The 22,582-nt window shown below is 43.3% G+C and overlaps 1 protein-coding gene across 1 annotated transcript in view; it reads right to left on the bottom strand.

Annotated features, from left to right (window-relative positions):
- Window positions 1-16,979, bottom strand: part of FAM81A (family with sequence similarity 81 member A) — a 70,714-nt gene extending 53,735 nt beyond the window's left edge. The window contains exon 1 of the mRNA XM_090272014.1: window positions 16,810-16,979. The gene's annotated coding sequence lies outside the window, so the exon portion shown is untranslated. The remainder of the gene's footprint in view (window positions 1-16,809) is intronic.
- Window positions 16,980-22,582: the final 5,603 nt, after the last annotated feature.

Raw genomic sequence — 22,582 nt, 5'->3', positions numbered from 1 at the left:
AGTGGTTGTAGGTTGAATTGTGTTTTTTTTTAACCCTGTTGCCAAATCTGTTGCCCTCAGAATACGACAAGGATGCCAGCTTGTCCAGCAGTGCCAGCCCTTGGAAACTGAGCATGCTGCTACCCAGGAACAGCCAACTGACCTGGACTCTGCAAGATCCTTCCCCATGTGGGAAGGCCACCCTCCCCTACATCCCCACTCTTATTAGGGATTTCTAGACCCAAGGGTAGGTAGGACAACGACCACGTCCAGCAGGAAGCAGTTAGAGGAGCATGAGACCTTCGCCCATTGTCCTTTATAAGATTATAAAGGGTCTAAGTCTGAGAGGGGGGAAACTGTTACAGAAACAGGGGTGTTCCAAAAATCCCCAGAGTTTGCAGCTGGGGGATGGGGAGAAGGAAGCAGCTTTTCAGAATGCCTCCACATGCCTGAGGCCAGTGGCTAGTGTCTTTTTTTATGCAAAATGGCTTTAATGCATCCAAAGCCTCAGGTAGATGGGAGGAGTCTTGAACCGGGGGACGGTATGGAAAGCACACAGAGCCTACATAAGGGTCTGTGAATGGTCAGAACGGTTTGCAACGCCCACTGCGTCAGATGACGCAGTCAGGGATATATAAGCAGCTGTGGACATTTTAGCTCGCTCTTTCACGCTCACGCGCTCGGTCTGGGGCTCTCGCTCTCTCGCTCTCTTGTGTGCTCCCTCCACGTGGCTTGGTAAAGAGGCCTTCTCCATGTGACTCGGAGAAGGGGTCTCCAGGCTGCTTTAAGAGGCTCTTGCCATGCGGTTTTGAGGAGAGGAGATCCATGCGATTTGCAGGAAGAAGGCAGTTTGCAAGGAGGCTGAGAATCCAGGCGGTCCTGCATTGAGAGCTGGAGGGCACCACAGCACAGAAAGGACCTCCCCAATCAGAATTGAGTGATTGGCAGCTGCTGGTAAAGCTGAACTGTGTTTGGAAAGTAGGGAAGCGGTTTCTCTAACTTTTCTAAAACTAGCCTGGTTTGGAAGTGGGGGAGGCAAGGATATGTGTTTGTGGGTATTTTAAAGAGCATAAGACTTAACAACAGAAATCTGCAAATAACTAAATCTATATAACTGTTAAATAAACAATTCTTTTTCTTTTCACCAAACTCTGGTATTGAGAGTTATAATTTTGGCGGCGGGCAATCGGGCCCCTAACTAAAGAGCCCGTGGGTTTGTTTTCAACTGGAGCAGCCCAGGGGTTCTGTAACACCACCACTGTCCTTGAACATGCCATGCACTTTGCCATCCTCAGACCTTTGCCTATGTGCTCAAACAGAAACGCCCTTCCCCTCTTCCCTGGCCTGGAAAACTCATATTCATCCTTTAAGGCCCCACCCACCCTTCAGCCCAGTAAGATGGCTCCCTCGTTTGCATTTCTTCAGCTCTTTATTTTGTCTGTTGTATACTACTTATAATGCATCATCATTTTTAGCTGTTCAGCGATCTGTTTTTCTTACTAAACCAAATACTCATTAAGGGTACCTTTCAAATCTTAATAGACATAGAACTGACCTAAAGGACCCCACAGGTTTGTAAGAGCATGATTCGCGTTCCAGGATCAGAAATTGCAGCAATAAAGGCATCAGACAACATGGCTTAGTTTAAAAGTGTGGTTCTTTCCTGAGACTGCACCCCAATCATTAACATGGAATATAATATCTGTGCACAAAGGGAGACTTTTGGAATCCCCTTTCATCCATCTGAAATTAACCTGCATGAGCTACAGAAGCCCAGCCACATCGGCTTTCTGACAAAGGAGTCTATCCACCATTCATTATCTGAGGTTGCTTTTCAATAACAAACTTTCCTATTACCAAGCGTTAAGCGCTTTCTATGGGGGGAAATGCCGCATGGCATGAGTTCACGACACACACTCAGATCTTTTCAGAATTGGTGCTCTTTTTCATGAATGTTTATGTTAGGTCACTTGATTGGTTAGTATTATGATTCTTGGCCAGAACAATGGGATCTCTACGATAGATGATAAGGATTAAAAATAACTAAATCACTGGATTAAATAACTTCTCAAAGGTCATTTCCAGATCCTCCCATTGTCCATTCTGGATCACCTGCCTGAGGCCATCAGCTCCTGTACATTTATAAATCTGGGCTCTAGTAGTGGATCTACAACATTATTAGGCATCTCTGGGTTGCATACTATTTTGATTGTACTGTGTTTCACTGTTATAATATTAATCTCCAGTTGATGAGTTTAAATAATTGGGGGAAATTTGGGGAAGAGACAGGTAGGTAAAGCAGGGAAAAGAAATGAAAGAAATAAAAAATAAATAAAAATCATAATTGCCCTAAATATGCAATATATCAGTAGAATTTCAGGGAAATGCTATTATCCATGTTATTCATGATTATGAGGATTTTGATATATATATGAATATACTTCAATGACAAAAGGAGACATTAATGCCAATCAGTTATTATATAAGTAAAATGACACTAGGTAGAAATTCTTGTAGTATCATTTTATTGTAAATGATACATGAATTTAATATATTAAAATGGCAATCTTACTGAAAAATTAAATCCAACCATGTACAAATTAAGTTAGTTTTTCAGTTTACTATTAAAATACAACACTGATGTGTTCTGATGAGTGTCAGAATAAAAAATAGGCGAAGCATTTATGAATAAAGTGGTTGTACTCTGGTGATGGGGGAGAAAAAGCCTATTTCCTTACACTTAAAAATAGAGTGAAAGGATGGAGGGCGGAGAACAGTTGACAGTTTGTCTAGAAAGACAGGTGGGAGTCTGAACTTATCTCTAACACCAAGCCCAGGCCTTTGGGCTCTGTCCTGAGGCCGTGAGAAGCAATCAGGGAGTTCAAGGCCCACGTTGCCAGAGTATCTGGGGCAGGCAGAAGTCAGAAGGGGTGAGAGGTGGCTAGAGCAGATCCTCAATGAGGGATTCAGCTGGCAGAGGGATGAGACAGGGCCTAAGGGGGGGGGGGCTGAAGGGTCCCCTGAGCTTCTTTATTTCTCTCTCCCCAAATCTTTCTTGACCTCCTCTCCAATTTTCTTTTTCTTTGCCGACCACTAATTGCTCTCCACTCACTGTCCTTTGTTGGCTTCCTTTTCTTACATTTCCATTTTCACTATCCATTTCCCTTCCAGGTACTGTCCTTCCTCTCCCTCCGTCTATCTCTTTTCATAACCTCAGTCCAATATACTATTCTATCTCGGAAAACATGGGTGGTGGGGTCAGAAAGGCACTTATTTGAATCATGGGTTCCCCATCAACTGTGTGATCCTCGCAGGCTGGCTTCAGAGAGTCGGGGTGGGGACCATATAAATAATAGCCGCTTACTCTTGTGGAGTGTTTACCCTGTGTTAGGCACTCACGGAGTCCATTTACATGCATGGATTGAATTCATCCTCACAATCATTTGTGAAGGGACTACTAATATTACCTCCTTTTAACCAGAGCAAACTGAGGCTTAGAAGTGTTCAACTGGCCCAATATCATGTGTCCCAGAAGGACCATCACCAGGCATTACCCACAGGGAGGCTGAGGGGTATCCAGACAGTGCCTGGCCTCGGGGCACTGGATATGTTTCCATAAGAGCTGGCTCCCTTCCCTTCCTGGGTTAATGTCCCTTCATCACACTTAATAATAGAAAATATATCTATTTTTAAAAATAAAACTTTATATAGAAGGTTCTGCAAGTAGTACTCATTTGTTTAAAGAGCTATTATATGGTTTACTGTGTGGGGTACTTGTTGTAACCCTTTCGTCTGACCAAAGCTGCTCCTCCTAGCATCACTGTGTGCTGAGGAGACAGATGGACTGACGCAATGCTATCATCACTTGTATTTTTTAAACTAGAGCACATACATGGAAAAAAAAAAAACATAACCGCAAAGATTTGCAACATATATTTTATATGAAGAAATTTGGAATATTTTAAGAAACTTCTTTTATTAAACTTAAAAATGCCTTTTGTGATTAATAAAGTAATATATTAAGTTTTAGGATGTACATAAAAATATAAAGAATAAAGTGAAAACCACCATTCAGAAATTGCTGGTGTTTATTTCAATTTACATTTTTAACATCTCTCTTCAGGATACATATAATTTTCTCTTTTTTAATTTAAGTATAGTTGGTATACAATATTATATTAGTTGCATTCGTTTCAGGTATATAACCAATTTTTATACCTTATAATGTGATCACCCCACTAATTTTAGTAATCATCTGTCACTGTGCAAACTTATCACAGTATTACTGACTACATTCCTCTTCATCTTTTTCATCCATTGCCCTACCACTTATGATTTTCTTTTTTGAAAAAAATGAAACCATACTCAATACTATGTATACCCTGCACTTCTTAATTGACACTATATTGTAAACATCTTTCCATGTCAATATTACATCACAGCTTTAATGCCTGCAAAATATCACACTGAATGGATATACCATGATTGTTAGGCATCCCCTGACTCACAGACATTTCCACTGAAATACTACTTATAATCTTGGGTTAGTTCAACTTTTTGGTTTCTTTTCTTTTGTTCTATGAAATGACACAGATGGTATAAAACGTCAATGGGGCAGATGGTGAGACTCTGACAATGAACTATGAAGAATTAAAAAGGATGAGATCAGCATATGTGTTAAGAATACTCCAAGATACTGCTGGGACTCACAACTAAAACAAGGCAACAGCACACTTGTGATTCTCTGGCTCTATGCTGTGAGCTCCATGAGGAGCTATATTGTCCACAGCTGTATCCCAAACACCTAGCAAATGATAGCTGATCAATAAATGTTTCCTGGATGAATGAATCTTAAGGATACATGACTGAAATGAAGTCATTTCATAATGCTGAACTTAATCAGTTGAATTATATTCTGACTAGAGAATGAATGTGCCACCAGAAAGAGGGATGGTATGCACAGCATGTGGAGTAAAAGCAGAGTTTGAAGACGTAAAATTTATCAGTGTGTCCAAGAACCTAAGAATCCAGGGCAACGGGAAGAGTTCTGTAATAGAGAGGGGTGAATAAGCTCTCATGGTCGATTGATATTACCCTAAAATAATCCAACTCACAGCTCTTGCCCTTAGCCCAAACTCACCAAGCACATCGTTTTGCTTCCCATGTGGATGTGCATAAAAAGGAAATATGCGGGAGTCAGCAAACTCAAGTACCATTCTATCTGCTGGCTACTTTTCTCATCATGAATTAACAACTGGAATTATAGTAGTCCCTCTCTATATCCCAGTTCACTTATCACGGCCTCACTGTATCACGAGATTTTTAAAAATATTTTATTTAATTATTTATCGTGGATTTTTTGCTATATCACGGGATTTTACAGTACTGTATAAGTATGTTGTTAAAGTTACATAGGTTTAAGGGTGTAGAATATGTTTAAGAACATAAGTAGTGTTTATAAAAGTGTGGAAAAGGTTAATAAGGGAGTGGGAAAGGTTAATAAGGGATGGGAATGGTTTATAAGTGTGTGGGAAGGGTTTAAAAAGCCTTAAAAGATATATAAATACTAAATTAAATGTAAGGTTTCTAGTTCTCAGATTTTCACCTATCGCGGGGGGATCTAGAACGTAATATCCGTGGTAAGTGAGGGAATACTGTACACCTTCGATGGGAACCCAGCTTGGGTAAGCCGGTCTCCCAAAATCTGATCATCTCTGTTGGTCCTGATAGTGATGAATGTCTAAATGACAATGACACTGAAATGTGGTATCTGTCATGGGGGACAGACTCCGATGTGACCTCCACTTTCTGGAGTTTACATCTTGTTTAATCCTCTCCCTTTTGAGTTAGGTATGACCTGTCATGTACTCTTTTTTTTTTTTATCCTCACTTAAGGACTTTTTTTTTCATTGTTTTTTAGAGAGAGAGGAAGGGAGAGAGGAAAACATTGATGTAAGAGAGGAGCATTGATTGGTTGCCTCTCATACATGCCTGGACCGGGGATCTCTACACACCCGGACAGGGGACCAAATCCTCAACCTATAGGTATGTGCCCTGACCAGAAATCAAAACCACAACTTTTCGGTTATGGGATGATGCTCCAACCAACTGAGCCACACCAGCCAGGGCTCTGTGACTTACCCTTAACCAACAAAATACAGCAGAGACCAGCCAAGTGGTAGTCGTCTGTACTCAGTTTTCATTTGTGTCAGCTGTGATTCTGATGCCAAATCACATGGGATATAGTTCTGCTTACTAGAAATATCTTAAATGTATTTTTAATTATTTATTTTATAATCTAACTTTTGAGTCATTTAATAGATTTCTAAATGATTGTGTTGCTTAGAAAAACATATCAGAAAGAATATTGAAGACAGAATAAGAACTTTAACAACTCTTTTTTCTCCTAACAACAGTGGCTCTATTCTGGCCCAGAGAAGCAAATTATAAAATGAATCTAATTTGTCACAAGGGATACCACTTCATCCCATCAGGTTGGCAAAAATGAAGAATGGCAAGACCAAGTATTGATGGGAAAATATATGGAACAATGGGAACACCAGATGGGAATGAGGATAGGCACCACCTCATTGTACAGCAATCTTCACTATCTAGAAAAGCTAAAGGAGCACAAATCCAATGACCCATGGATTCCAGTGCTAAGAAATCCCCCCAACCTTCTCAAACTTGTTCACAAGGAGACACTTACAAGAATACTTTAAGGCAGTGTTGTTTCTAAGAGCGTGAAAGTGGGCTAGGGAGGACTGAACACCCAACATTAAGCAAATGGATGAATAAACTGTGAAATAGTCATGCAATGAGAGAACAGTTGTGGAAGTAAATAAATTAGAATTACAAGTCCCAATGTGAATGAATCTCACAAATATATTAAGTAAAACAAGCTGAAGAAGGATATGGACACTATGATGAAATTTTAAAAAGGTTTAAATTATGCCAATAATATGCCAAATCTGTAACATTTAAAGATGAATATGAAAATGACCTACACCAAATCAGAGTATAATCTCTGAGTGGGAGATAGAGGGGATCATACAGAAAAATACACGGGGCTTCAACTAAAAGTATGTTTTACTTCTTCAATTAATTTTTCATTATATCACTTAAAAAGACAGAGAAAAAAATTACTTCTTCCTACCCCACTTAAAAAAAATATATATATATAGCCCTGGCCAGGTGGCTCAGTTGGTTGAAGCATAGTCCCATACACTGAAAGGTTGCAGGTTTGATCCCCAGTCTCGGTGTGTATGGGAGGCAACTGATCTCCTTCTCTCTCACTCCCTCCTCCCTCTCTCTCTCCCTTTCTCTCTCTTCCTCTCCCCTCCTCTCTCTTTCTCCCATCTCTGTCTCTCCACTCTCTCTAAGATCAATAAACATATCCTCGGGTGAGGATAAAACAACATCGTCGTCGGCAGCCGTCCGTCTCGAGAGACGATGGTGTAGCTTCTTAAGAGTCTATCTGCACCGCCGAGAATGGCTGTGCAGTCCGACTCGGGAGTGACACGGTATCTGTCTCCTCCCGTGTTGAATCGACATCTTGCGATGGCGCTGGAGTGTCCTCTCCAGTGAAGCTGAAGCTACAGAGCCTGGGCAGGGTGATATGGAGGGTCTGCTGTTGCCCATGCAGCAGACCCCCCCTCTCTTCTCAGCTGAAGGGTCCAAGGGAAAGACGGAGTCAATACAGCTTGGCTTCAGGTGCGCCGCAGGAGTTGCCGGTGTTGACTACAACGTCAAACCGCCTTAGGGACTCCGGCTCTGGATTTTCTGTCGGGGTTTACTCCCTTAGCCTTTCCCCTGAAGAGGTATGCCGCAAGGCAGCGGAGGTTTTTTGGAATCAGAGTTTTCCTTCTCTGATGTGCCCTGACTGGAAGATCGAACCAGCGACACTTAGCTCGCAGGCCGACGCTCAATCCACTGAACCAAACCAGCCAGGGTTATAAAACAACAACAACAACAAATATGTAAAGATCATGAGCTCAGAGGGAGTTGGTCACATTGTTATTCTCTCTAGGGCATGCTCAGAACTCGATCTTGCCCAAGACATTCTGGGGACCACAAAATCAGAATTACAGGGCAATTGTAACTTATCTTCATCAAATCTTTACCCTGAAAGCATTTTATCCGTATTTAATATGTGATCTTATCTAGATGGTAGTATTTCTATAAATGGCTATTGGTTAAATGTCCAACAGTAAAAGAGTAGTTAATAAAACATGGCACATTCACTCAAAAGAATGTCAATAGCTATTTGAAATAATGATTACAAAGGCTATGAAGTAACACAGAAAATATTTACATGCTAGCTATAATGTTAAGTTTTCTTAAAAGAACAAGATTTGAAGAGAGATTTATAGTACCATATAGAACCATAATCAGAGTCTGGAAACCAAACCTTTGCTCCATGAAACCACAATTTAGGTGGTGAAAACATTGTAACTTAGGAATTTAAAAGAACCCAGCAAAATTTTAAGTTCCATCCTTGTCATGCCCTTTCCTCGTCCTCGTCCTCCTCCTCCTCCCCAAGGTAAGGAGCTCAGCCCTGGCCACCTAGCTCAGTTGGTTAGAGCATCACCCCCATATGCCAAGGTCGCAGGTTTGATTCCCACTCAGGGAACATACAAGAATCAACCAATGAAGGCAGAAGTAAGTGGAACAACAAATCAATGTTTTCTCTCTCTTTCCTCTCTCTCCCTAACATCAATCAATTTTTTTTAATTTAAAAAAATGGGATTTAAAAAATAAATAAAAATAAAGCTTGGGAAAAAATATATACCATAAAATTTACCATTTTACACATTTTAAGTGTATGGTACAGTAGTGTTAACTATATGTACATTGTTGTGCAACAGATCTCAAGACTTCCCAAACTGAGACTCTATTGATTGAACGACTGACACCCAGTTTGCTGTTAATTTCTACCCATTTCCTTGGGCATATAATGAGACTGGAGCCCAGCAGCCTCACTGAAGCCCTGGACTGCCCCCAAATCAGGGAATCAGATATCGTGTACAGGCCTGGGGGCTCAGGCTGCTGTCAGTGTCAGCCACCTGCCTGCACACGCTAAGCCGGAGGTGCCAGGGAAAGACAGTGTGAATCCCTCTCTAGGATCCCAAGGCAGATGTCTAATGCCTTCTGTGAAAATGACCTTAATTCCTCTTTGCAAGACCTGTCTTCCTTCTCCTCCACTCTGTCACATTTACAAGGGGAATTCTGTTGAATGAAGAAAAATGAAGGATGGCTATATTTCTCACCCATGAAAAAGAAAGAAACCAACTTCAAATTGCTCTCAAGATGGACAGTGGAGGGACTACTGCATGTGCAGGGACTAGTGCATGACTGATGGGACCTGGCAAGTCTGCTTCATACATAAAGCCTCTGACAGGCCCAGATGGAGTCACAAAAGGGCTGGAATCATCCAGACCCATAGAACCCAATGGCCACTGATGTTTTAATCTGCTCTACAGCTTAGAATGACATCAATGTTTTTAAGAGAACCCCTGCAAAAACAGATTGGTCTTTGTTCCCACCTATTAGTAACTATTTTTTAAAATGCTATTTCAATCTTCTCTTGTTATTTGAACATTTCATGGATTATGCCCCCCAACTGAGTTGCTTTAGGACAGGAGGGACCACATGCCGTATGAGTCTATAACCCCTATGTAACCCGGCACAACATCTCTTCACAGACACTCCTGAATATTTGTTTGTTTGCTTGTTTTTCTAATTTGGTGAGGCTCATTATTTTAGTTATGGAGTTACTCTGCTCAAATGGCTTATCGATGACTGGCTCAAGGTTCCCTCTAGCTGTGAGCTAGGCAGCCTGCTTCAGGTTGCCCTGTAGGGCACTGGCCCATGTGTGCACCCTCACCCAAAGACCAGTGCCTTAATATTACTGTTAGGGTGTTTTATTATGATCAACAGCTATATTTGGCAACTTTCCTTTCCAGCATCAGAGAAGACACTAAATGTTAAAAAAGGAATTTGCCTAATGCAACAGCTAAAACGGGAAAAAACAGTATTAAAAGCTGATGCACACTCTCTACCTACCAAACTACCAATACCCACAGACGCACCAAGGATCATGTACAGGAGAGGAGGCATGACTTTGTATACTCATGCAGACAGAGTGCTGATTGTGACTTCTGGGTTATACCCTATATGAATTTCTAACTGAAAAGCTAAGGATCTGGGTTTGGAAGAAAGACCCAGCCTCCAGCCTCTGCCCTTTTCCTCATACACAGTGGGAGGGGCTGAACTTCTCCACTGAACATGGGCTATGAGAGACTCTTTATTTGGAGTAACAGCTTGAGCCCATTGCATTAATTTTATAACTATTTTAGAGGGAGCAGGGGAGGCCTACAGAGCCCTTCCAGAGATAATTAAAAATGGGGGAAAAAGAAATCTGAAATAAACAAAAACAAGCTGAACGCACCAGGGGTATCTGAATAACATCTTCCTGGTTAAACAATTTTAAGAATTCCATAATGCAAAAGCAGCCCCCACACACTCTCTCCCACACAAACACGTTTTTTATCGAAGCTCCACTCAGCTAAGCGGCAGAATCTCTTGCCTTCACTTCTGTAGCTACTCCATCCAGAGAAGATGTTATCTGCGCAAAGCATTCGAAAAGGGAAGAAAGCTGACCACCAGCCAGCAAGTACAGGCACATCTTGGAAAGGAATACTGTTGTTCTAATAACCTTGGCAACTCATCACCCTCAAATCTGATTTCTGATCTCAGATGCCAATTTTGCCTGAACAGAGACTGAAAAATTCAGGCCTTTTGATGTCTGTCAGCCAGCACATTCCCAGTAACTTTCCTGGTGTACCAGAAAGGTAATCAAATTACCATTTTATTGTCACTGATAACTATGTTTTTAAAATACTGAGAACCATAGAGCCCTGGGAAGGGGGAGGGACCATCAACAAAAAAACCACAGACTAACAAAAAGCGATGGATTTCTTATCTTCTTTCAGCTGCTTTTATGTTAAAAACCCAGGACACACAGCCACATCTAATTCATCAAAAAATAAAATAATCAGTATAAGGAGAGGGAGGAAATGGTATTAAGAGAAAGAAACAGGCAGGAAGAGTAAGATGAAGAAGGGGAGAAAGGTGCAGGAGGAAGGAGGAAGGAGGAAGGAATGGCAGCCGCGGGGGGGCAGGCGGGTAGGAGGGCAAGCAGGGGAAGCGGGTAGTGGGTCACACAATGAAGAGGAGAGAGACGGGAGGACGTGAGCCTGAGAAACAGCTCCTCACACATTCAGCTGCTCATTTGGGATGTGAAGAAATAGACAGTCCATTTTTAATATGCTATGTTACATGTCTCCACTCTTTTCTTTACAATAAAGTATGTGCTCGCAACATGAAAATACCTTTCCAAATCACCCTTCCTTTCATGAAAAGGCCCGTTTTGAAGCACCAGCCTCTCTTCCTCCTTCCTTTGGAGGAAGGCATGGGTCTCACAGCCACGACCACGTACCAGGTGCTGGCAGACAACTCTATGGTCATCCTGTGCTTTCGCTCAATGATTTTAATCAAGTAACTTAGTCCAGTCAACAAATATTCATTGAGCCTCTTGCAGGGCTGAACAAGACACTGCCCCCGCACTCAGGAGCTTCAATTCAATTGGAAAATAAAACAGGCCACATCGCAAGCTTGGAGAGGCTGGTACGTGCCCACGAGAGTCACAGGCCAAGCATTGCCTCTGGATGGAAGGCAGGCTCAGTTTGAATGGGGCCATCAAAGCATTTGAGGAGCAGGGGTTGGGTTAGGGAAATGCAGGGCAGATGAGAAAGGGTGGAGGGTGGACAAAGCAGAGGAAGTATTGACTAATGAAAATGACTGGGTACATGGGTTCCTATTGGTAAGCAGTGAAAGATAAGGCTGGGACGGCACTCAGACTGAAACAGGAGAGAGACAGTAGGACAAGAAAGGAAGGGGCATTGTGAGGGAGGCTGTGCAAGGGGCATAGCACCTCAACACCCAACGACCAGCTGGATGTGGGAATGTGAAGAAGAGGAGAAAAGTGATCGCGATAACCCAGGTAATCAATCGCAGGTGACAGAGAGAAGAACGACAGCACAAAAATCATTAAGGACGCACTGAGAAGAGCATGGTGTCTCCTGCGCAGAATGCCTCCCTAATAACAGATTACCTTGGTCTATAGTGAGAAAACACTGGAAATACCCAGGCTGAAGGGTGCTCCACAGAATAACCTGACTGCACCCTTCCACAGCGTCAAGGTCACAGACGACAAAGAACAACCAAGGAAGCCACCAGATAACAGGAAACGAAAGAGGTTCAACAACAAACACAACACAAGATCCTGGATTGCATCCTGGACCAGGAAGAGACTTAAAAAATAATTTACCCCCCCTTTTGCTATAAAAGACATTATTATGACTATTGGTAACACTTAAAGTCTATAAATTAGATAATTGTACAGAATCCATGTTAATTTCTTGATTTTGGATACTTGGTCCTTATTTTTTAGGACATTTACACTGAAGTATTTGAAGTGAGGAGGTAAAGGGGACCATGTACAACTAACTCTGAAATGTTCAAGAAAATTACAAGAACATATATATGTGTGCATGTGTGTATACACATGTGCATGTGTGTGTGGAGATAGAAATAAGAGGATAACACAAGTGTGGTAAATAGTTCATATTTGTAGAGTCTGGACAAAAGATATATGGGAATTATTTAAGTTATTCTTGCAACTTTTCTGCAAATTGGAATTGTTTCAAATTTTAAAATTTTTTAAGGAAAAAGGATTAAGGAAGCTAGGACAAAAAAGTCAGGCTTCTGGGTAGCAGATTCTGAATGGAATTTGGGAGAGGGCAGAGCCAGATGTGTAGATTTGAAGGTATCTGGAAAGCCTGAGTGAAACCTGGAGAAAAGTGGGGCTCTAAGGTCATATTGCCAAAATTCCACTTTCAGGTCTGCTTCTTAACAACTGGCAACTTACTTAAATTGTTCTCATTTGTCTCTGCCTCGCTTTCTTCAACTACATAAGCAGGAATGATAAGACTGTCTCACAGAGTTGGAGCGAGGATTAAAGTACATACTACAAGTTCACCACAGTGCTTGGTATGGCAGCAGGTAACTAAGTGTCCATGAACAACTAATGTTGGCTGAGAGCAATGGAAGAGAAACGGTTCCCCAGGATCCCACGTTCAGAAGTCAGGAGGCTAAAGGAGACGAATGAGGTCTGAGTTGCACCCAGAGAACCAGAGACAAGAAAAGAGAGAAGCTTGGGAGGAAGGTGACTGCCAGCAGCACAGGGGCAGAAATCAAGGTAGGGACAGGCCTCTGCTCTGCAACCAGGACCCCTCCGCTGGAGACCTACAAGAAAGCAGTTTCAACAGAAAGGTGAGGGTGAGGACAGAGAAGTGGGTGGGCAGTCCAAGGAGGGAGACCAAGGAGAGTTCAACACAGGGCACAGCACAGAACTGCACTGCCCTGCACGGTAGCCCTCAGCCCCGTGTGACCATTTAAACTGAATTTGAATTCATTTGAAATGGACAAAAAAGACAAATTCACTTCCTCAGTCACACTGGCCACATTTCACGTGCTTGGTAGTTACCTGTGGCTGGAGATTCCCATATTGGACAGCGGGGACATAAAATATTTGCATCATCACAGAAAGTTCTACTGGACAGGGCTGGGACTCCAGCACAGTTTCTTTTATTATGAGAATGATGAGTTGAATACATGGTGTGGGGGAGTCGAAGCAGGGGAAGGAGGAACAGAAGAAACTGAAGAAAGGAAATGACAAATGGAGTAAGTTTCTACAAGAGGCAAGAAGGGAGGGAAGAACTCCAGAGACTGGAGAGTGTGGAGTGTATATGGGTTAATTTGGGGAGGAAAATGAGAGACATTTTCTTCCTTAGAGAAAGAAAATAAAGAACAAAATGCACAAAGAAAAATGCTTGGGGTGGTGAGGAGGGTACATTGGGCGCTTTTACTGAGGTAGGGGGCAGTAAACTGGGATGTGGACATCCTTAATCTTATCAACAAAAAAAGGCTATCTCCTGAAAGGAAACTGACTAGAAATTTAAGGAATGGAAAAGTCTCGCATAACCTCTGAAAAATGCAGTGCAGAATTAATTTTAAAAAAGGGATTTTTTTTTTTTCATAAAAAAGCAAGACCTAGGTGAAATTAGAGTAGAGCCAGGTGAAATTAGAATAGAGCCAGCATACATTTTGAATGGAATCAGTCTGAAGGTCTTTGTGACTTTCTCCTAGATAACTTGGCAGGCTGGGAGAAGAAAAAGCAGATAATGAGGGTGATTTTGGATTGAGGACTGGAATATGAGAAGTCCAACATGTTAAGACAAAAGATTCTGGGATTCCAGACAGAACTGAAATGGCTGGCAACATAGAAGCTTCAAGTAGAGAAATAGAGTCATAAAGGGAGTGAGCAGCTAGCAATTAAAGGACCAGAGTCCTCACTGATGGTTGAAATTAGGTGCAGTAGGTGGAGAAAAATCAGCTAACCAGGCTGAAATCCAAGTTGAAGCCCAGATCTTAAAGGTGGAAAAACTCCCAAGACTAAATAAGATGTGAGGGAAGCAGAAACTAAAGTCATGAAAGCTGATGTTGAGGACCTTGAGGAATTTCAAGGTCAATGAATAAAGCCTCAACATAACCCCAAAGTCGTGGCAAGAGACAAGGAAGAAAAGAGAACCAACCTAGTTGCTCATGTTGGTTTGTTTGTTACTTTTTTTGTAGTATCAGGTGAAGTGAGTCCCAAACCTGGGTGTATATCAGAGTCACTGAGGGAACTGTTTTCTCTCCTCAGCTTCCCTCCTCTTCCTTCTTATTTTTGAGTTTGTTTTTTAAATAAGGATGCATATGTCTTTGCCCGCCTTGATGATTCTAATTTGGTATGTTTGGGAGAGTCTCAAGACCCACATTTCTCAAAACGCTCCAGGTGACTCTGAGGAGCCGCCAGGTGTGGCAAGCACTCATCCAGAAGACAAGAAGGGTGTGGAGCTCAAGTAGGCAGCATCACCTGCTGAAGGGAAGACTGTTAGGAATGGGCTCACAGTTTGGAGGTGGCACTGAGAAGCAGGGGGAGCCAATCCATACTCCGGTGCAATTGGAGAGGGCTCTTGCTCAGGGAGAGGCAGGAGCTGGATGGACTCGGTCTCAGAAAAATAAAAAAACAGGAGTACGGCTGCAGGATGTAAGAAACAAGAGACTGAAAGGCAGGTTGGAGACACACAGGTTAGTGACCTACACAGAAAGGAGGCGGACTAGTTCATGAGGGTCCCTGGTGCAAAGACGTGTGACTCATTAGGGGCTTGTAGGTTTAGTGGTGGAATTCCTGGGCAGTAAGAATTTTTCTCTCTGGATGCTATCAGATTTCTAACATGTAAACCATTAAAGATTATTAAACCTTCAGGTAAACAAGCTTGCAGAAGCTTATTCATTAACATTGAAAATGTTTTCTTCCCCACCCACATTTTTATACAGATGAAATCAGACTGGAACAACTATTAAGGATAGCTTTGAGCAGAAAACCAGAAGAGGAGCCCTGAGAGGGACCAGGAATTTCCACCCTTCTTTCTCCTTGCAAGAGGGAAGTGTATAAACCGAAAATATAGAAAGGGGCCTGAGTGTCTTTTTAGCACCAGCCCATGCTAAAAATAGAAGCAGTATTAGAGCCTGCTGGGTCTCAGGAGCACCTACACACACAAACACACACACACACTCCATGCGAGAGCCCTGAAGGCCAAGACATATGCAAATCCTAGGGATAGATCTCAATAAAGAGTATGTTTACTTTCACAAACCCAACTGTTATTTAAGAGTGAGCTGCAAAATGTTTGCCCCTGCTTCTGACAAAGATGCACTTCTGTGAACTGAAATTATTCCAGCATTATTTCTGGTTACTCCTATGCAATAATTTCTAACACTGACATACACAGACAATCAGCTGAGAGTGTGATCACACGCAGCCAGGCGCTCCCGAGCACCATTCACTCACACATACACACAACCTCATGCACATTGAAGAAATGACTCACTTAATTTGCTGCTGCCTGCCACTATTGGGTTTTGATTTTACTTGTTCAAACACAAAGTTTCCTGTTAGATGAACTACAGGAAAGAACTCAGGAGTATTAACCCTGATTTTGTTTATGACTTTAGAGCACCCAAGAGGTTTTAACCCGGGCATCTTGAGAAGCTACTCTCTGGACCACCAACTGCTTTCTCTCCATAATCTTCCATAAAACTATAACATTTCTTGTCACTTAAGAGCCAATTAATGGAAATCCTTATGCAATATACGTGATTAAGCTCTGTCTATCTTGTACCTGCAGAGCCAGTACTTAGGGGCCCTTTGTCCTCTCATAGTACAATGGCAAAACAGCACTGTGGAACTGCAAAGAATCCAAGCCTCTCCTTTTAACGATGGTGGGGGCCGGGGGGGCAGTTTGACCTATCCAAGGTCAGTCAGCTCTGAGCAGTGGGACGGCTAACTTAACCACTATCCCCTGGCAATCTATGCACCACTTCAGCTCCTCCAAACAGTCCCTCGGGGCTTCTGTTCGTTTGCTAGCATGCAACCTCTCTCCAGCCCCCGCAAAAAATGCAATGCCAGTTGCGCTCGGCGCCCAACTTCATTCCTGCGCGTCAGTATGCAGTTAACCCTCTCGCCAGCAGCATGTCACATGGGCCACGCGCGTCTCTATTTCCCCAAGCCTATCTCCCGGGGGCTGCCCCAAGGTCAACGGCAATCCCGGGGATCTCCCACCGCCGGGGATCGCAGGATGCCCAGTCGGGCGAGGCACTCACCCTCGCGGGGGGCGGGCGTGCCGCGGCTCCCCAGGTCCTCGCGGGCGCGGCTGGGTGCGGTGGCCGCTGGCGCGGGCTGTGCTGGGTGCCCGGCTGCTAGCCCGCGCCGCGGGGAGTGCAGTCCAATCAGAGCGCGCCTGCCGCCTGGCCCGGCGCGCGGCCCGGCCGGGTTCGCGGCTCCCAGGGGCGCGAGCCGCCGCGCGCCGCCCAAGCTGCTTCCAGGCGCGTTGCCTGGACGCGGTTGCCGTGGCAGCCGGAGCTGGAGGCTTTCCCCGCGCGCCCGCGCCCAGCCTGGCGGCGCTGCCCCTCCTCCCGCCGTGTTCCCACACCCAAAATAGCCTCTCCTCGTAGCTGCTGTTTCCCACTGAGCTCTCATCCCAGAGGCCCGGAGTTGGCGGGCGGGGATTTCGCTTATTGGAAAATAAATCTCGTTGTAGGGTTGGGTGACTTGAAGGGAGAGGTGTCGAAATGGTGCCCGATGAAAATAATAGCCATGGTTGTTGAACTGTAATTCTCTTCGGAGATCTAACATCTCTTATTTACGACGCCCCTCCCCCCCACACACACGTTATTTCCACTCGCCCTTCCAAAGAGAGAGAGGTTATTTTCTTAAGCCACCGTCTGGGAAACAGCTCGGCGTCGACATCCCACCTGTGTAGGTGAACTATCCCGCGCAGCTGCCAAGTGCCATTTGATGAAACACCTTGATACCCGCCACTGGGACCAGAATTGTGCCTCCCCGCGACACACACGACGCAGGGAAGAACTGCTACCGCCCCTCTTTCTCACACCCCTTCCTTCTCCCTTCCCCTTCATCCCCCCTCCCAGGGCGTCCTAACTCTTTTCACCTTCCTCTCTATTTGGAATCTAAGCAGGGTGTACGAGCTGATGCACTCATAGTTTTGCTTCCTCTCGGTGGGCGGGATTTAATTTAAGCAGAGTTGGGGACCCCCATCTTTGCACGCCTCACAGCCCCGGTTCATACTTCTTCCGTGTTGCTTCTATTTACCCAGTGTAGGTTTTCCCACCTGTCTCCTTCACCAGCCTGAGCCCCTCCACCCAGGCGAAGGAGCGTGACATGGTAGAGGAGGGGTGTCAGGCTGAGTTGTTTTGGAATCCTCTCTTCAGCAGTTATTTCTGTGTGGACTTGGGTATTCTATGGCTGTTTTCACACCTATAAAATGGGATAATACTTCCCCCCTACAAAAGGTTCGTGTATCCCTGACATTCATTTAGTCAACAATATTTATTGGATCCCTGCCAAATGCTAGAAACTGTGCCCAGCTCTAAGCTAAGACACAATGGTGAAGAAGAAAAAGATGCTGCTCTCTGCTCTCAGAGAGTCTACAGTCTGAGACACATTAATCAAGTAATCACAGACATGTGAAACCGCCGTTGTACTAAGGAGTTCACGACTCTGAGACCTATGATGTGGAGATGGGACGGAAAAGCATCCCTTTAGCACAATGATTAATTATTCTTTCCTTTCTTCCCTTAGTTCCCACCGCCTGCCACATGGTATGCACGTGGTAAACATACATATATTGAATGAAATCCTGTGTCATGGTGATGACAGTATCACTCAGTTTCCCTGTAACTATTGGCATGGAACATATATTTTCAAACATATGTAACTTGTCATTATGTCTGGAAGGGTGTGCAGGTGTTACGGTGAAGTGTCCATTCACACAGAGTCCATCATCGAGTCCTGAGAAAAGTTCCAATATTTCTTGCCTGTCGCCAATCAGGATGCCTTCCAGTATGTAGGGTGTGCATCTCAGGTGGACACATGAAAGAGCCCTCTGTCTCACTTCCCCTCTCTGCTTCCCACTCCACTCTCCCCAAGTCCCAGCTCCATCCTGCCACTCCCCCTTGAATCAGAAGTTCAGGGCACCCATTCCTGGCTTCCTAGGAGGGCAACAGTGGATCAGATCCTTATATTCCTCAGAGGAGAGCATTGATTAAACAGTCAACTCCCTCCTGCTACGTCTGCACGCCTTCAAAACATGACTTGGATGCTTTACTGAGAGAAGCTGGGAGGTGAGGGGCCATTGTCATCTGTATATACCCTTCAGTTTAGGTTGACTTTAATTTCCTTCTCAAAACAATCATACCAATTTATACAAGTACAATCCAAAATTTAAAAAGACTCATTTAAAAGAAGACAAATAATTGTAGCTCTTTCAAGCTGAGTTCCTCAGTAGGAATCCTGAAGTTTCACAATGGCCTTGAATCAGACCCCGGACTTCCCACTTTTGACTCCCCCCGCCTTTTTCAGGTGATTTGTTTTGAATCTGAGGGGGTGAAATTTAGTACACAATAATGTAAGCCTACCCTAGTTTCTCCAACTCTTAAACTATTTTTGTAGAATAAATTTCGAAGAACCATTTTTCTGGAATCATTTGATAATGACTCATTACAGGAAATGGATTTTTTTGTATTACTTTAATTTAAAAGGTATGATTTTTCTAGGGGCGGGTTTAGGGGGTGGAAGGATTGAGCAAAAATGAAAAAGGACTCATGAACATGGACAACAGTGTGGTGATTACAGGGGGGTGGGGGTATAAGGGGGACAAATGGTAATTGAAATACAATAAAAAATAAAATAATAAATAAGTACATAAAAACTAGGGCTTATCACAAATTATCTTATACTGGCAAAGTTTACAAAAAATAGTTCATCAAAGGAGGCAATTTTATAAACCTGATGCTGTCATACTAGTCACCAACCAGTCATTAAATACAACTAAACTGTGCAGTAAGTAAATTGTGTTAGATACCGAGGAGAATTTTTTAAAGTGACTTATTGCACAGCTGAGCTGTGGTCCTCCCTGTGTCTCAGCACTTCCACCAGTCATGAAGATATGATGTACAGGGAATCTATGAGGCTAGCAACCAGGCTCATCTAGGTAAAGGTCCAGGGCTTGTATACGTCAAAAGCGGTATTTGTAAAAATGTTGGAAAGCAGGCCAAGCAGGTGGTGAGCTCTGAAGGCTGGATAATGAGTTAGCACTTTATCTTATAGTCAGCAATTCTCAACCAAGACTTACAACTCAGTGGTGTGTGAAGATTCATTGTTAGGTCTGTCACATGTGTTCCTTACTAGTAATAGGGTGTCAAGGATTGGCCTGCCAAGAATGATCATATATAGGGACCATAAAGAGGAAGAGGGTTCTTACAAAGGGGACAGTGAGGAATAACCAGAGACATCAGAATAAGCACAATGTCAGAGAAGCTCCATGTGGAAAGGTTCCAGGTGACAAGTCCTGCCATAAATCAGGAAAATTTAGTGAAGGTCACTAGTGACCTTCATAAGTACTTTTTAGTTATCAGATTTCTGTGGGTTAAAAAATATATCAGCTGCCAGATAAATGCAAGAGCAGGTGTGGGTCACTCTTTAGAAAAGCTTGTCAGTGTAGAGAAGATGAAAAATAGGATCAATAGAGAGATTTTAGTACCTAGCGGCCATTTTCAAGATAGGAGAAAATAGTCTCTGCATTTACATGTGCTATTATAGTCATGAAGAAATGGGGAGCACAATAAATCATTTTGCATTAACTCAATCTAAATCCTGCTATCAATTTCATCATCATCATATCCATTTTCTTTTTTAAAACATTTCATCAAATAAATCTTATATTGATTGAGCAAAGGTGGAGTTCAGAGGTTGGGACATTATTCTCTTAATAATCAACTAAAAACTTGGATTAAAAATCAGTTAACCACAATATATGTTATTCTTTATGGCTTTTCTTTGTTGGTAGTAGTTACATCTTAGAATTAAGGAAATTTCTTTTTTTCTCCTCTTTTTGATGTAAAAAGAATGGATTTTTCACTTACTTTTAGTAAACTGTAATTCACTGACAATATTTGTTTTTACTAATAATTTCCCTGCATGTGTTGGCTAATTCTCTCAAATATCATGTTTTGCTTTTATACTTGCTGATGTTTGATCTATCTTACAGAATTTTTTTAAGTATATTTTATCGATTATGTTGTTTGTTACAGTAGTTACATTTTTTTCCCATTTGCTCCCCTGTCTAGTACCTCCCTTACCTCCAGCAGTCCCATCCCCCTTAGTTCATGCCCATGGGTCATGCATGTAAGTTCTTTGGCTTCACCTTTTCCTATATTATTCTTAACATCCCCCTGCCTATTCTGCACCAAGCGATTATGTTTCTTAGTCCCTGCACCATTTCCCCATTTCTCCCCCTTCCCCTCCCAGCTGATAACCCTCCAAATGATCCCCATGCCTATGATTCTGTTCCTATTCTGGTTTGCTTAGTTGGATTTTGTTTTTATTTTTTAGATTCAGTTGTTGATAGTTGTGAGTTTGTTGTCATTTTAGTGTTCATAGTTTTGATCTTTTTCTTAAGTCCCTTTGACATTTCATATAATAATGGCTTGGTGATGATGAACTCCTTTAGCTTTACCTTGTCTGGGAAGCACTTCATCTGCCCTTCCATTCCAAATGATAGTTTTGCTGGATAGAGTAATCTTGGTTGTAGGATCTTGCTTTTCATCACTTTGAATACTGCTTGCCAGTCACTTTCTGCCTGCAGTGTCTTCTGAGAAATCAGCTGATAGTCCTATAGGCATCCCCTTGTAGGCAACTCTCTGCCTCTCTCTTGCTGCCCCCAGGATTCTGTCTTTATCTTTCACCTTTGGCATCTCAGTCATGATGCATCCTGGTGTGGTCCCCTCTGGATCCAGCTTGCCCGGGACCCTCCGCTATCTCCTTGTCGCTTAGTTCTCACGCTGGAACCTTGATCCATTCCCTCTTTTGGGCCATACTTCTCTGTCTCCTCATCTTGACAGGCTCCTGTGTTTGTTTGCCTCTGCATCCCAGATAGAGCTATCACTCCTGTTACGTTGTAAGAGGCAGAGCCTTAGGGATTCGTCAGTATAGGACAACCTGTTTCACCACGTTGCGGCGCTGTATGTGGGGGAAGGGTCCGAGAGGGAACAATGCCGCCCGCTCAGCACTCACCCCTTTTCCAGGCACCTCTCCCACTTCCACACTGGACTGGCGCCCCTCTAGCTGCTGCCCTGGCTGTCGTTCCCAGAGTGGGTGGGTTTGCGGAAGTTCTAGGGCAGTGGGTCCCTTAAACAAGAGAACTCTGCTGAGACCTGCAGTTTCTGCCTCCACCTCAACCCCTACTGGTCTGCACAGTCAGAAGCAATGAGGCTTGATTTTCCTGGGTACTGGGACTGTGAGCTGCAAGGTCCAGTGAGGAGCTGAGAACACTCCCCAGGTGTCCCTCCTGACTTTTTAAAATGTGTGGCTGTGCTTTCTGCTGGCCTGCCGCTGCTGCCACCGCTCCTGCCACCACCACATTGCATCCTTTCCGAGCCCCCCATCTGGATGAGTATTTCTTCTTTATATCTTTGTTTGCTGGACCTCCATGCAGTTTGATTTTCTGGAACTTCTTGTTATTTCTAGTTTTGAGGTAGTTGTATTCCTTCTTAATTGTAGAGGGAGACACAGAGTGTCTGTCTACACCTCCATCTTGGCCAGAAGTCACAAGGATTTTTAAAAGTAAATATAATTAAGGCACAACCGGGAAGGAAAGCATAAAATATTAAGAGTCTTCCTAGCCCTGACTGGTGTTTCTCATTTGGTTGGTTGGGTGTTGTCATGAAAAGCAAAAGGTTGCTGGTTCAATTCCACATCAGGGTACATGTCTGGGTTGCCAGACAGGGCATTTATGAGAGGTAACCGATCGATGTTTTTCTCTGTCTCTTTCTCCCTCTTTTTCCCTCTCTCTAAATA

Source organism: Furipterus horrens, unplaced genomic scaffold, assembly GCF_987537825.1.
Source record: "Furipterus horrens unplaced genomic scaffold, mFurHor1.1.pri manual_scaffold_3, whole genome shotgun sequence".
NCBI lineage: Eukaryota > Metazoa > Chordata > Mammalia > Chiroptera > Furipteridae > Furipterus > Furipterus horrens.
This window is presented reverse-complemented; position numbering and strand designations above follow the sequence as displayed.